This window comes from Denticeps clupeoides, chromosome 20, assembly GCF_900700375.1.
Source record: "Denticeps clupeoides chromosome 20, fDenClu1.1, whole genome shotgun sequence".
Classification (NCBI taxonomy): Eukaryota; Metazoa; Chordata; class Actinopteri; order Clupeiformes; family Denticipitidae; genus Denticeps; species Denticeps clupeoides.
Window position 1 is genome coordinate 7,603,216 of NC_041726.1, and position 16,065 is coordinate 7,619,280.

Consider the following 16,065-nt stretch of genomic DNA (forward strand, 5'->3'; position numbering starts at 1 on the left):
ATTACGGAGCCACTTCCTTAACCGCTAGGTCACCACTGCCCCCAGTCTTCGGTCTGCTGTCTATCTGTGTATCTATATAATGCAGCATCTGTTTCATGTGTCCTCCGGTCCATGGGAGTCTAGACTTCTTAGCCAACCTTGCCAAGCCTGAATTCCCAAGGATGCAAGTCTAGTCGGTGTGCTTCTTATTGAGAAACAGCCCATGTCAGTTGTGCCTTTGCTCTCTGATTCCTCACCAGCGAAACGACAAATAAACATTGGCCAGTGCCATTGGTGAACTTTCCAGTTTGCTAATTGGCTGAGGAGTCAACAAGGCGCATATGACTCGATATCCATATATGTCTGAAAATTGGTGCAACCTATGGTGCATTCTATAGGAATGTATAGGACTCAACAAGGGTAGTTCTGGCCAAAATACAGCCAATTGGTGTGTCCCAAACATATGTCATTCAACATAGGTGACTCTATAAAGCTATAGGTGATATTAACACTACACGGTGGACCAACAATATGGTGGTCTCTAACCAAGCAGCCAGCAGCAAAACTGGCACCATTTTAGTGGCTCATAGTTCAGCGGCACCTTTCTTCCTGTGGTGTGACTCATCTGCAAAGTAAGACGAAACCCTGCATCACACCTCCTACCCTTTTTTGAAGTTTTCAGCAGAACTGACACAAAGTGCATTTTTTCCTCATAATTGGTGAACCACACACATGAGCCGCCAGGTTTCAGCCTTCATTTATCTTGACTATATTAGGGTGGGATGGCAGGTAAGTCGACGGATGAAGAAGGTTATGGCAGAGATCTGCAATAACATTTCATGGCAGTAAAAGCACGGGTGTTGCCAAAAGCGAAGTTCTTTACGTCTTGGCGTCCGATGGGGTTTGTTGCCAGGTTCATTGGATCACAGTCAGGCTAAGTATTCAGGAGAGGATTGGAATGATTACCCAGCTCGTGATTCAAGTCGCAGAAATGCAGAGCCACGTTTGCCAAAGCATAAATAACAGCCATGAAGCAGAATGGACATGCTCGTCCTGGTCTCAGCCCTGTCTCCTGCCTGCTGTCTGTCCGCATATCTATATAATGCAGCATCTGTTTCGAGGTAATGATTTTTTATTTTTTTTTTTTGTCTGTAGTCCGGCTGGCTGGTGGATTCTCCTTCTCCAGACTCCAACTCGGTCCAATGCTATTAAACCAAGTTGTCAAAAACAGTTATGGATTTCAATTTCATTAATCGCCCTCACAAAGGCCCCCTTCTTTTCTTTTTTTTTTTCTTTTGGAAATTGCTGAGGGGTTGACTGGAAAAACAAAAGCAAAGTGTGTGTGTGTGTGTGTGTGTGTGAGAGTGAGTGTGAGAGTGAGTGTGAGAGAGCGAGAACTGCAGAACGTGGATACAGTACATGGAATAAGAAGGGGGGGTAGATCTTGGCTCAGGCCAAAAAAATGTGTGTTGCTAGGAAGTTGGATGGCCTTCAAGCACAGAAGGAGAGACAGAAGAGAGAGGGGAGCGAGGGATGGAGGCAGGGAGGGGGTGAAACAGAGCGGCGAGGAAAGGGGTGGCTGTCTTTCTGCAAACGCTGGTCTCTCGGGGTGAAAGCGTCGTGCTCTAAATTGTGCGTTGTGTGTGTGTGTGTGTTTACACACGTAAGCTTGTTTTCTTTTTAAGTAAAAGGGGCAGAGGGACTGAGAGAAACGGAGGAAGCGAGAGAGGAAGCCCTAATAACATGCTGTAGTCTGCTGGGCTGCAACATCACTTCGCCGCTGTCTATTTTGGTTGGATGTTTCTTGCCACATTTGCTTGAAATATGCCCTGGCTCTTATTATTTTTATGCAGCTAGATGAAACGCCAGAATTCTTGAACTGCCTGAACTCAGACAAACTTACATTTACGGGTGAAAAGCTTGAGAACGATGTGACAACAGGACTCTCTAGTCAAAGCTTACACTGGGCAGTATCATAAAGGCCCAGCACCCTGAACTAGGACCTAAAAAATACTGTGACACGGTGTCAAGTGGCATTTCTGTTTTCTATTTCAATACACTCTTCTGAGCGGCCAGTGAAGTGAAGTGATTGTCATTGTGAAACACTACAGCACAACACATGGTGATGCAACGAAATGTGTCCTCTGCTTTTAACCATCACCCTTGGTTAGCAGTGGGCAGCCATGACAGGTGCCCGGGGAGCAGTGTGTGGGGACGGTGCTTTGCTCAGTGGTACCTTGGCGGATCGGGATTCGAACCGGCAACCTTCTGATTACTGGGCCGCTTCCTTAACCGCTAGGCTACCACTGCCCCTACGTATACGTGTAAGTACATGCGTACGCTTCCTTAGAACGTTCTTCAGAACTTTTCAAGTGAGGGAGTAATCACCTGCAAACCAGTCGGGTTTATGACGGGTTGAAACAACAATTTGTTTACGTGCGCGTGCTCCCTGCACAACAGACATGCCCACCCCCAAAATGTTGATGTAATGAGTGTCAAGTAAGAGTAATGAAATAAAAAAATTTCAATAACATTTCTGCCATTTATTAGATGCTCTTATCCAGAGCACCTTATAATCAGTAGTGACATGGACAGTCCCCATGGAGACACTCAGGGTTCGCTGCAACTCAGATGGTCGGCTCTGGAATTTGTCCCCTTATGTTGTCATATGGGGAAAGGTTCCCTCCTGTTTGTCATGCTTTGTCCACCCAGAGCATTTCCCACCCCTACTTTAAAAAACTCTTAAATGAGGCTCTGAAGAAACAATAGGTTAGTTTCATTTTTTCTGGAAAAATATCCTAGGGAATTGTGGCTAAAAGCGCCTGTAATATTGCACCATGGCTCAATTTCGGAAAGAGACTTCAGATGGTTAATGTGTCTTACACACAAGGCCACTACCACCCATGCACAGTGCTTAAATCCAACACATTTCTTTGAATGTTGCATTGTTTTTCTTTTTTGTTTGTTGTTGTTATTATTCCACATTTAGATGATTTAGATTTTAATGAAATTGTTCATCTCTGATCCAGCTCTTCTTTAGTCATTCAGCAGCAACTGGCCATGTTACCTTGTGACCATAAACAACATGTGTCAGTGATAAAGGATTTTTGAACAGATGATGAGATCCCATCACCCAGGATTCCTCCCAACCAATCAGAACTGTGGAAAAACGGCCCTTAACCCAGATAGAAACACTAGATCCACGGTGGAGTAGTTTTTATAGATTTCGAAACCTTCTTGTGTCCTTTCCCTCTCTGTCTGAGAAGTATCGGAATAAAGCCGTCTGGGAGCTGTGGCTGCTGCTTTTGCACCTCTGCAGCCGCACTCCGCTTTTAATGCAGCTGGTTTTCTTTTTTTTGTACCTCCACTCGCTGAGGGCAGCGCTTTCTTCCCGAACTCTGGTCGGGGCACCATGCTGCTGGGATTAATGGCTGTAGCACAGCCGCCCGGGTCACGGTAGGGCAGAGAGGCGCTCGGGGCGGCTGGGTTGCATAACAAATGTAACATTTTATACGTGCGCTCCGGACACGGGGCAAACAGGGTCAGGCTCTTCAGACCAAAAATCAAAAGAAAACGTTTAAGATCGCGCTGTTATATTGGGTCAGTTAAAATTAACATATCAACGGGTTTAATAAGGTTAATTCCATACTTGATTGACGATTGATGTGAACACATTTTTGCTGTGGTTCTTAGTTCAAGTGGTTCAAGTTTAACTTGACCGAAGCAAATATAGAGCCATTAAAGTCCAGCATGCATTATTAACATGTCAACTTTATTGACTACTGTCACATTAAGGCTGACCTATTTTATATACTTGTGTAAGTTGCTAAGAGGGTCTTTATTAAACATTGAGCTCTTAAATGCTTCAATGCTCAGTCTCTGTGTTGAAAGGTCTGCTATTATGAGCACAATAGCTTCTGTTTTGCATGTGTGATTAATTTAATGCACATTTATCATACAAGCACATGACACATGGTTATTTCAATGCTGCTGGTAGTAAATTGTCCAGCAAAACATGTCATTATATTTAATATGTAACAAACAAAGAAAACACACAATTAGATTTGTGCACATTGTGCTTATAGCTAGACTAAACGTGTGTGTCCAGAAAGACACATAATATCTAATCTCAGATGTTCCCATACGTTACAGAGAGATGCACAGTTCACACAGAAGGGGTCACTTTCCGTAATCTGATACAATCGGATTCTAATCAGATCTATTAATTATGCAAAACTTGATAGCATCAGTATTCACATTTTCTTTGCCCTCCCCTTGTTACTTTAGTTCACTTGAACCCCACAAGTTTGAGCGGAACCTACTGGTCTGTGTTCTGCCAGTGTGGTGTGGGAGTGTTACAAAGTGTGATAATGTGATGTTACGAAATACAGCTTCTCCTTATTTTGGTGAAAAAGGAGAAGGAGAATAAGGAGAATATTTGGTGATGCAGATTGGTTTCAAGAGTGGTTTAGAAACAATTTAGAATGTTTAATATGTAATAATACAGGGTGGGCCATTTATATGGATACCCCTTAATAAAATGGGAATGGTTGGTGAAATTAACATCCTGTTTGTGGCACATTAGTATATGTGAGGGGGCAAACTTTTCAAGATGGGTGGTGACCATAGTGGCCATTTTGAAGTCGGTCATCTTGGATCCAACGTTTGTTTTTCAATAGGAAGAGGGTCATGTGACACATCAACTTTATTCTTTCATGAGTTATTTACACGTTTCTGACCACTTATTAAATGTGTTCAATGTCACCAACCATTCCCATTTTATTAAGGTGTATCCATATAAATGGCCCACTCTGTAGATCTTTAAAAAGATCATAATAGATCTTTCTTTACTTGCATGTTCAAAACTGGTCACATGGTATGTTTTCATACATGCAGAAATTGATTGAAAGAGACTGAAACAAGTTAAAGAGGAGGAACTGACCGCCCATCCTGCACTTTAATGAGGATTTTATAAAAAAGTTTAAAGAGGGAGGAGCCTGTGGATATGATTGACAGCTCCCACACACCCGCATCCCTTCGTGTTGTCTCTTTTTCACAGGGACCATGCCCACTACCAGAGCAGACTTGCAGCTAGTTTATCTTTTTTTAAATACTGAATATAAAACCCGTTTATTTCTGCTTCATTGAATCAGTTGCATCAAATATGGCCATTTCGCAAATCTAACCGTGTATCATTGTAAACAGTTTGGCAGTCGTCCACTGCATGCTGATGTGCGCGTCTGAGCTGGTGGGTTGTCCGCCCATGTGACAGATGCGTCCAGACCACCCACAGCTGGCCAGCGTCGGGAGTGTGCGGTCAGAGTGTGAGTGTAGGTCACTCCGTGTCTCGCCGCAATGGCGGCGTCCGACCGAGTGGGCGCTCGCGTTACAAAACCGCAGTGCCTATCGCCCATCTGAGGGTGGGATACGTTCTTGTTCATGTGGTCTGCCGCCGCGGCCGCCTCCCCCCGCAGTGTCGGGCTGGTGCAAGGGCAAGTTATTCCTGGCCGCGCCGAAGGAGAACTCGGCTTTGTTTGCGCGTACCTGTTTGTTTTCCGCCGGCCGTGGCGGCCCCGGGGCCGCTCCGCCGTCCCTTTGTTTGTTTGCTGGTGAGGTCGACTCTAACCCAATTAGCCGGGGTTATTTGTTTCTCGCCGGCCTTCCTGCCTCTTCCTCCGGCCCCGCTCAGATGGCCTCTTTCGCTCTCGTTATGTCATCCTCCCGCTCCTCTTTTTCCTCTCTGTGGCCACGAGATCATTCCGGCATTTTCCCGGCTTTCACAATCAGCGTCTTTCTTTTCAGATCTCTGTTAGGCAAACATGGATTTTCTCTGTGAGAACTAGAACACACACACACACACACACGTCCTTCCATGGATTTATTCCAGGACCTTTGAAAGCATCACGGATGCTCAGTGTTTATGAGTCCAGCGATGGGGACCTGCTTCCAAACCCCATACCTCAGCGGTCTCATACTTAAAGTTTAGGCCTTTTACGCATATTTCACACAATCGCGCTCTGCCGCCGGTTTTCCATACAGATTGTTGTCAGTAAAGTTCCAAGCTCCTCCCGACTGCAATCCGGGAAAACTTTCTGCACTGTGCATGCCCCAGCAGCTTTTATTTGTGCCCATTTACCAGCACCACATCACATACGTGCCGTTTGTCCTGAGCATCGTTAAAAATGACTTGCCGAGGGCCGGGAGAAACTTGACAGAAGCGAGGAATCGGTTATTATGACAAAATTTGGAGAGGAATGTGCTTTTGCAAAAGTAACCCCCATGCTGGGAGCTGCTAATAAGATTCATGTGCGAGATTTTAGATTAGGAGGGTGTGAAAGTGCAGCCCATATTTGTAGCAAGCTGAACAGAACAATGCATCTCTTTGCAGTTACTCTAATGCAGTTAAAATTGGCCATACATTTTTCAGATATAAATATTTACCCTGAATTAGATCTTTAATTAAAAGTATTTGGGAATATGTAATACGCACAACTAGATGGAGTTGTCAGGTGAAGGCCCATTGTGGTAGTAGCCTAGTGGGTAACACACTTGCCTATGAACCAGAAGACCCAGGTTCAAATCCCACTTACTACCATTGTGTCCCTGAGCAAGACACTTAACCCTAAGTTGCTCCAGGGGGACTGTCCCTGTAACTACTGATTGTAAGTCGCTCTGGATAAGGGCGTCTGATAAATAATGTAAATATATAAATATAATATAAATATAAATATAAAATAAATTGTTAGGCTGGACCCATCCCGAGCCCTACAGAATCCGACCCCACCCGACAAATACAGCTTTTTAAAACCACGGCTTATTTGCAGGTACTACAAGTGCCAGACGAAGAGGGAAGGGAAATGTGCGTGTCAATGAGCGGGATTAAAACATGATCACTAGAGGCTAGTCACAATTTCATCTCCTCAAGATCTAAATCACATCACCTGAACGAGAATTGCATATCAAATCGACAGTTCTTTAAAACAAATTTACAACATACGAAACGCTTTTACCAATCACCGAAACGCATTTACAAGCAGCGGGAATCATACGGGAAGGATAGTTACTATAGACCAAATGTTAATTTACCGCGTAAGCTTGACCCGACCTGACATGACCTGAGACCAAAATTATATAAATCACACTTGTTCTTTTAAAAATCAACTTATGGCAATACAGTGATTCCTCAAAAATAATGAATGTGAGACTTTCATGGGATCATCAGTGAATCACATGTCTCCACCAGGCCTATTAACTGTAGTAGCCCAGTCTTGACATGACATTTGTCCAGAATTTCGTATTCTTTTAATTGATTATTAAGAAATGTGTGACTATCACAGTGACAATTTTAAGCCATGCCATCCAGCACTGCTGCAGAATTCTTAATGTCCTACCCCCAAGAGATCGTTCTTGTCCTCTCAGAATGAAATCAGTTTGTTTGCTTTAAGTGCACTTCATTCGTGAATACGTTTTTGACCAACTTTCATTCATTAAAAAAGGAGTTTCCTGGCACACTTCTTCTACACTTGCATTGAGTCTTCTGTCCTCCAAACTGAGCTATTTGATAACATCTGGGTCGTAACGCAGGCCCTGCGCCGGGTGAAGATCTGAAAGTCCTAGAGGCTCAGCTCAGGGGTGGAGACGGCAGAGAGAGGCACATTGCCATGCCAACTGTCCATGGCTCTGCTATCCGAAGAATTCAGCCTGTGGTTGAAGACAACGTGACATCAGCGCCTTCACCTTCCCTTGTAGCGCAGTATCTTTTATGTTGCAACGCTGTTGTCTTTGCTGAGCTTGGCACGCTCCCTCGCTTGCTTGCAGTTGGCCAACTTGGTATCCAGGTTTGGCATGGCGATTTTGGACACAGCCAATCGAGGGAGGAGTTTGGAGGAAAATCCTTGGGCTTCTTTCTCTGACCTATATGCAGCTTGGCAGCCTATCGCGTTCTCTGTGTAGCTTGTGCTTACTGAAAGAAAAAAAAGACTGACTGAGTGTAGCGTATTGAAAACGTCCCCATTTAGCTTGTGTGTATGTGAAATAAAGTCCCTACGGTGTCCAATGCTATTTATGCTTGGTTTTTAGCATATTATGGTACACATTTTTTTACTTGTGTCACTTGGATTTTTGTTCAGCATGGGGAGTGTCTGGAATGTCACATTTGCATACTTCCTGTGTCAATGCCAAGAAACCCTGTCCGTCTCTCTCACTCCCGCTCAGCACAGTCCATCTTGTCAGTGTTTTTGTCCCAGTGGTCAAATGGGCCAGGCAGCTTTTCTGGCTTAGTGGAATTGAAAACTTGTAATGTTTATGGACTTTCTGTCCATTTATCCTGTAGGAATGGAAACATTATTAAATCATGTTTAATTACGCGCCTTACGAGTCCCACGTTTACCTGTCTGCACATTTTACTCAATGTGTGATTCATTGGTTGTCTTGAATATAATGAGGCGAAAATACATGTAGTTGTCCTGTTAGTGTGTCCTCCTGTCACTCCCTGGGTTAAACAGGACGTGAGGGTTTAATTATGCCTCTTCAGGCACCCTGCTGAGATCGATCGGGAAAGGATCGTTCACGCAGCACAGTGGGGGGGGTGTATGCACTGCAGGGCGTGGCCTAATCTCTGCTCTTCCCATGAGGCCAGTGGCTAGCAGCAGGACTCGAGTACTGTTAATGGTGCGTAGTGGGGTTGGTGTAATCAAATATGACACGCACCGCGTACTTGTGCATATCTCACGACATTTTCGTATCCTGCATGGACACAGATGCAGCGTAAACACACACACAGCACACACACAGCACATGTTTGCATCACGTGAGTCATATGTGCATTTGTACCGCTGGTGGACCGAATGTATGAGTTTGTCACCTCTGGGCCATCAGACGTGAAGGGGTTCTGTTTTTCGTTGGCATGACAACCCCCTGATCGCTATAAGAAAAGTGCCGTAAGGACACAGAAGCATGCCTCATACATGGGATAATCAATAGATGATTGTTTACTTTCACTTAAGAATCTGGTGTTTTTATATTGTGCCTTTCTGAATTGTGCCAGATCTATAATATGAACATTAATTCAAAAACTAAACTCCAAAAAATACTTACCTTGTTTATGTTTATTTCATTATTTCAGTTCATGCAACCAATATCCAATCAAATTAAACACTGCAGATGACCACTTGCTAACTTATCTTTTTTTTGGTTTTTGTTCTATCTTTCGCAGCGATCGGTTTAACACCAGGAAAAGACAAGGCTCTTGTGCAGATGGGTGTTACAGATACAGGCCCTGAGGAGCCGTGCTTCTTGTGTGAAGTCCCGTGGGCAGGGCCACACAAGAATCATGTGAAGAGCTAAAAATATCTGGACGCACACACAGCTTGAGAAAAGGAAGTCCCGCACTTTTGTCTTTTTTAATACAGCGCTGCCTCTGCTCATCTTAGACTGATATGATGATGTCTGTGTGACACAAACACACACACACACACACACACTCCAAGACCGACTCAGGCATGCGTTCTTTCTCCTCTTCTTCTCTCCTGCGTTTGATCTCCCCTCCCCAGCCGGCTGCGTATCGCTTCTCTCTTTTTTTCCCCCCTGCGTGCTGCAGTGTCCTCAAGTGCTATCGCGTGTACTGAGCTGTCCTCCTTGCCTTCCCATCATGCACTGGGGTCTAGCATTGTCAGAACTTGGTGGTCGTTACGATCTATGATAAGTGCCACCCCCTCTGCATCCCCTGTCCAGCCCCACAGCACCTGTGCTGCCACAACCGTGGGCTTCAGAGCGTAAAAATGAAACAACGAAATCGTCCACAGCGTCACTGCGGCGTCCTGGTCTGACCCGCATCACGCTGGACCCGGGAAGAGCGGAGGGAGAGGGGTGGGTGCGTGTGTGTGTGGGCTTATGTAATTAGAGGACATTTTGGGTGCATGTGAGGACCGGCTCACACGTAACACACGTACCTCCATGCACTCCACCTTTCCTCCGCCATGTCTCTTTCTTCCCCTCAAATTGCATATTTTCATGTTGCAGCCTATATTACTGGAAACTGGTGACATTGTGTATGTTCATACTAACAGTTGCTAGTACAATCCTTTTTATCACAAACGCATAGATAAATGAGTTTCCTGCTGACATAATTGATAATTATATCATGTCTCCTATTAAGTGGTATGCATATTTTCATATCATTGTTAGCATGTGTCTTTTTTTATTGATTGATTGTCTTTGACCAGGAATGGGGATCTTTTATTAGATAAGGTAATGGATGCAGAGGACAATTAGTGTCTGAGAAATGTTCATTTGTCTACTTCCCCATAAAGATTAGGCACATGGTGTACACGGTAGTCAGGGTGTCGCTCTGGATCGCTTGGATAAGGGCGTCTGATAAATGCTGTAAATGTAAATGAGTGGAGTGGTGAGGACGTTTTTATATAAAAGAGTGAAATTAAATTTACATTTACAGCATTTGGCAGACGCCCTTATCCAGAGCGACTTACAACGTGCTTTCAAGTTACCATCGATGAAGAGATCAATTCCGGTTCACTAGGACCCCCAACTATGAATACAATCTTTTTATTCACTCTGTTGTAGATTCTGTACACAAGTTCGACACAAGTTCTAAATATTCTCTAAAGAGGAAGGTCTTAAGCTGTCGTTTGAAGGTGCTCAGTGACTGAGCTGTTCTGACCTCGAGGGGAAGTTCATGCCCCCACCGAGGGGCCAAGACGGAGAAGAGTCTAGATGAATGTCTTCCTTTTACCTCCAGAGATGGAGGGACCAGGCGAGCAGTACTGGAGGCTCGGAGTATACGAGGTGCAGTGCGAGGTGTAATAAGGGCTGTGAGGTAGGATGGTGCTACTCCATGTTTGGCTTTTAGGCCAGCATCAGTATTTTGAACCTGATGCGTGCAGCTACTGGGAGCCATTGGAGGGAACGTAGCAGAGAGGTGGTGTGGGAGAATTTGGGAAGGTTTAAGATCAGTCGTGCTGCTGCATTTTGTATGAGTTGTAGAGGTCGGATGGTACATAGTGGTAGACCAGCTAGAAGGGAGTTGCAGTAGTCCAGTCGTGAGATTACTAAGGACTGAACCAGTAGTTGGGTGGCCTGTGTTGACAGATAAGGGCGGATTCGTCTGATATTGTAGAGAAGGAATCTACATGAGCGGGAAAGATTGCTGATGTGAGTCGAGAAGGAGAAATGTGCCCTTTTCTCTGAAAACTCCCTTGTTCGGAGGAAGGACACCCCTGCTACTGTGTTATGGGTTGGAAGCCTTCTGTCAGTAAAAGCGGCACACAGATCTGAGAGCGAACGTCTGCATTCTTCGGCTTGTCCACGTTAATAAAGTAGAGTGTGTGGAAAATGAAACTCAGGAAAATTAACAGTCTTTTTTCTGTTTAAGTAAATTGACTGGATTAAGATTATTCTGATAATGTTCTCCAAAGATGGCCAATTCTGGAATTGTGCAATAAGAAGCATTTTTATTTGATCAGATCAATACATCATATTTTTCATGAGTTTCCACTGAAATATTGAATGTTTGCTGAAAGGAATGTGCAGAATATGAATATAGGAAGAGTAATATGACACAATTCCCCACACTTACTAACCTTAATGATGATGAATGCCATTTATTGCTGTTTCAATACACCTTGTCACTAGTCACACGTACCAGCGATAAGACTGGCCATCAACCCGACCGTACATATACACAAACATCACATTATAGCGGGTAGACAGGTCAGGAAGATATGGGGATATAGGAAGATGAGAGAAAACAGAATTACATGGGGAGAGAGGAGGAGAATAAATAAAAACACTTAGTCCTGTCCTCAGGATCGGAGCTGCTGAAGCCCATCCTGGGATTTGAACTCGCAACCTTGGAGCTGTGAGGCCACTTTGCGTGTGGCCCAAGACAAATTCCAATTTTGTCTAACACGCATTCATCCTTTTTTCAAATATTGGATACAAATAACAAAGTAATTCCAATCCCTTATTTTCCTCTGGAAAGTGCCATGTAATACAAGAGCAAATTATTATGGGGTAAGACAACAACACAATCGGTAATCGGAGAAGAACATATTCCCGCCGAACTATGAACAGTCTATCATCTCCATTGACTCACATTATTCTTTTAAAAAGTGAGATTCAGTGATCAGGGCTCCATTTCACTGCCCGTTTTCCTCACATGGTGCCTGATGGGATTCTTGCACAGATCCCTGGTTGCGTAGAAGCAGCCTTGGTTATACTCTGTGCATGCCTTTACTTTTATCACATGTTCTTTTTTCCCATTATGCAGGGCTGGCTTTTATATAAATACATTTAAATGCGAGTCACATTGCGATTTGGATTATTTTAGCTATGAAATCAATCACGTGGTAACTGTGTACAGTGTTGGAAGAGGGAAAACTGATACGGCTCTTATATGCTCAAAGACGCAAAGGCCGCATTTTGTGTGCTTGTAGCCAAAGCCAGATGATCTCTGACCCTGGAGTACATTGCCACAGACAAAAAGTCGTGAGGCAGAGGGACGAGCCAAGTAGTCAGGCGGCTGAGATCAGTTCCGTTTTTGGAAGGAAAAATGCATCTATTCATCTTCAGCGCGGAAAGGCACCACGATCACATTATTATATGTTGTTCCCCAGTCAACAGCGTAATTCCATTTTCCGTGTGCTTTTGAAATTAAAGGAACAACCTGTAAATGTCCAAACCTGTGGCCAGTTCATTGGGTTTTATTCATAATACAGTAATTAAATTGTTTGCAGGGGAACTACAGACGTTATTTACCCAGCCAGATAAGTTGCATTTTGTTTACACATTGTTTTTTTTAAGTTCACTGCATTCCTGCTAACCTGTGTTATATACCATGTCAAATTTCAAGAATTCACAGAATTCACTTAAAGAGTTAAGAAAACATAAGTAGGTAACTAGGTAGGGATGGACTCAAATTGCGATGCGATTCGCGGCTGTTGTGCTCCCAGATTTCAAAATTTCAACTTAAATTTACCACAACAAAAATATTTTAAAAAAAGAAAAACAAAAATTGAATTTTGCATGTGTAGCTGGATTCCAGCGGTGAACACAACAAATTGCCTGATTTACTGTTTGTGACCATTTTACCAATTGCTTTCAAAGTAAAAAATCACTATTTTTTAAAGTAAAAATCACTATTTTTGTTTTGTTGTTTTTGTACACACATGTTCAGTCCCCACACACTGCTCCCTGGGCACCTTTCATGGCCGCCCACTGCTCACTTAAATGCAGAGGACACAAAAAATATTTCCCCCTCAAAATTCTACACACAACACCACATAATGACAATGTCAAAACGTGCACCTGAGGTTTTGGCAAATGTATTAAACAAAATTGAGAAACCACACGTATGGAAGTGTTCATAACCTTTGCTCAATGCTTTGCACCTTTCGCAGCAATTACAGCCTCAAGTCTTTTTGAATATGATTCAATATTCCACAAGCTTGGCACACCTATTCCTGGCCAGTTACGTCCTTATAACATAAAAAGAATGTGGAAAAAGTGATGCACTGTGATGTGCTGTTATCAAGTCAACCTAAATAATGTGATCAATTATTGGACTGAATTTTGTTTAAGTAAATATGCAGAGAAATAATAATTCTATCTGCAATGCACAGGTATGGTTTGCTTCTGCTTTTTTCCCCTTTCGCAGAACGATTTGCGGAATGAACTTGATTACAGAACATGTTCAGCCCACTCAAGCATTCATTTGGAAAAAAAAAAAGGCACTCGGTGAAATAACATCCCAACAGACATGCATGTCAACAGAAACACAAACCAGCGCAAGGCGAACGAACGAGGGGAGCGAAACGAGCCCCATTAGGGCGGCCGTTAGGTCTGATTAGGAGTTGAGCGGTGGAATCCGTCTCGGCCCAACAAACAGCCGCTATTTTGTCTCACCCCGCTTGCCTTAACGTACGTCACTCTTATTTTCTCCGCCGCATTATCCTCTCTGTCCCCAAACAGCGAACGCCAGCTCTGCTGATTAAGTCTGTCCAGTTCAGATTTCAGCTTTCTGCGTGTTTCTGGCCTGAGTTCACGTACTGTTTGTTTAATAGGATTATTAGCGCCATTGCGATATTTCTCTGGCTTTTTTTCATCAGCGCTTTCTGAGATAATGACCTCAACCCCGAATTCGGCATTCCCTCCACCGCGTTGTTTAATGTTGGTTTCGTTCCGCTGTAGGTGCATTTTTCCCCAGCCTTTAGATCCAGATCCAGACGCTTCCAACACATCATAAAAAATTCAGCAATGTTCTAATAAATGTTCTACATTTGATCTGTTTATTGTTCTTGTGGATGGCCACCTTCAGATTTTTATACAAAGCTCGAAATGCTGTTATGTGCTGTATCTGTTGAAACGCATCGCCTGAAATATTATGATGATGCTGATGTATCCTGATGAGTTACTCGGTGCAGTGTTATTTAAAAAGTAAACTCCGTTCTGTCTTTCTGCAGGAGGACGAGACGTCACTCCTTAAACCTGGCTGATGTGAGCGTTGCCAGGTTTGTCGGGTAAGCCACACGATCGTCATTTTCTTCACCGCCGCACATCGGACTTGTCAGGGTGGTTTCCTGAGGGGTATTTGGTGGAAGGAGCAGGTCCGTTCCCACACACACAGAAATATGATGATGTGCGGAAGATTGTTAAACTGCTGGATGGGATGTGGCGTTTTGGCAGTCTGGCTGGTGACACATTATTTGAATGTCGATGTTGTAAAAAATGTAATTCAAAATAAAAAAGGTATTATATTAAGAGGGCGACAACCTCAGCTATCAAATGAGATCTATTTCTACTGATAACAATAATAACTACGAATAATAAGCTAATTGACAAAGTTATTTAGAACTGAGGTCATATCAAGCTTCACTCAGACATAGTCCAAGTTTAATTTGGTATGTTGGACCTCGATAATACATTTCTGGACATCTGGTATATGTAGACAGTGTCGTATGTGTAAGAAGATCAAACATGCAAGGTGATTTTATAAAAAGATATAAAATTGGATATCTGAGTGGTTGATCTGTGGTCATTGTAGGAAGATGTGTGAGCACGTGTTTATTATATCTTTAGATGGCCTTAGATTTAAAATTAGCAATGGTATTAATTTATGTAAAAACATAGATATTTTAGTGCATTGAGCCAGCTGTAGAGTGTTCTATAAAAATCATTGTGACGAAAGCATCTCACGGCTGATTTTATTTGCTGTGAACATGCCGTTTGTGTCACTTGCTGACAACCCCTGTCTCCAGCCTGACCTCGCCCTCACCTTTGGACAGCCTTTGCTGGTGGAAGTGTGTCAGAACAGATTGGCCACTAGAGAAGAGATGCTATCGCCTCGCAGATGAATTTTTCTGACAGAAACGGCGCTAAGAGCAGCGCGCAAGCGACCCGGGGTGGGCGGTGACACCGTGTTTTCGTGCGCCCGCTTTCTTCGTTTCCATGGCCATCGAGCGGCCTGCAACATGAGAAGTTCACCGGGGGGCTCGCTAACAAAGTCGGCCAGTCTATCCCTTCATCGGCCACATTCTTCTAATGGAAACACCATCTGCTGCCCACCCCCAAACCCCCTGTCACCCACATTGCCATTTTGTCAAAAGGTGCAAATTGCATCTTACATTTAGAATATTGTTTGGCATAATGGAAAAGAGTCTCTTCGGACCCCCCCATTGCATGTAGTAATACTGCATTGTTGTGCTCATATGACTATAAAACGCCATGATGGATGGTGGAGATGCTTCAGTATGAGTGGGGAAAAATACTTCTCACATCTCCAGAGCCTTGTTTCCCAGACTGTAGTGCCAAACAAAGTGTGTGTGTGTGTGTGTGTGTGTGTGTGTGTGTGTGTGTGTGTGTGTGTGTGTGTCAGTTTGTGTGTGGGTGTCATGGGAAACAAATGGGTTAGTCAAGGTCTCTCGCTGGCCTTTTCGCTCTCTCCGTCTGAAGCACCTTGGGCTAAGCGCTGGGTTGAAAATCCGTTGCTTTTCTACTGTGCTGCCGCACACAGAGCTGAGTGAGTCACTCTTGTTCTTTTCCTTTCTTCTCCTCCCCCCGACTCTGTTATTT

The 16,065-nt window shown here is 43.8% G+C and overlaps 1 protein-coding gene across 1 annotated transcript in view; it reads left to right on the forward strand.

Moving 5' to 3' along the window:
• thrb (thyroid hormone receptor beta) overlaps nt 1-16,065 on the forward strand; it is a 59,112-nt gene that overhangs the window by 17,514 nt on the left and 25,533 nt on the right. The window contains exon 2 of the mRNA XM_028963558.1: nt 14,457-14,513. The gene's annotated coding sequence lies outside the window, so the exon portion shown is untranslated. The remainder of the gene's footprint in view (nt 1-14,456; nt 14,514-16,065) is intronic.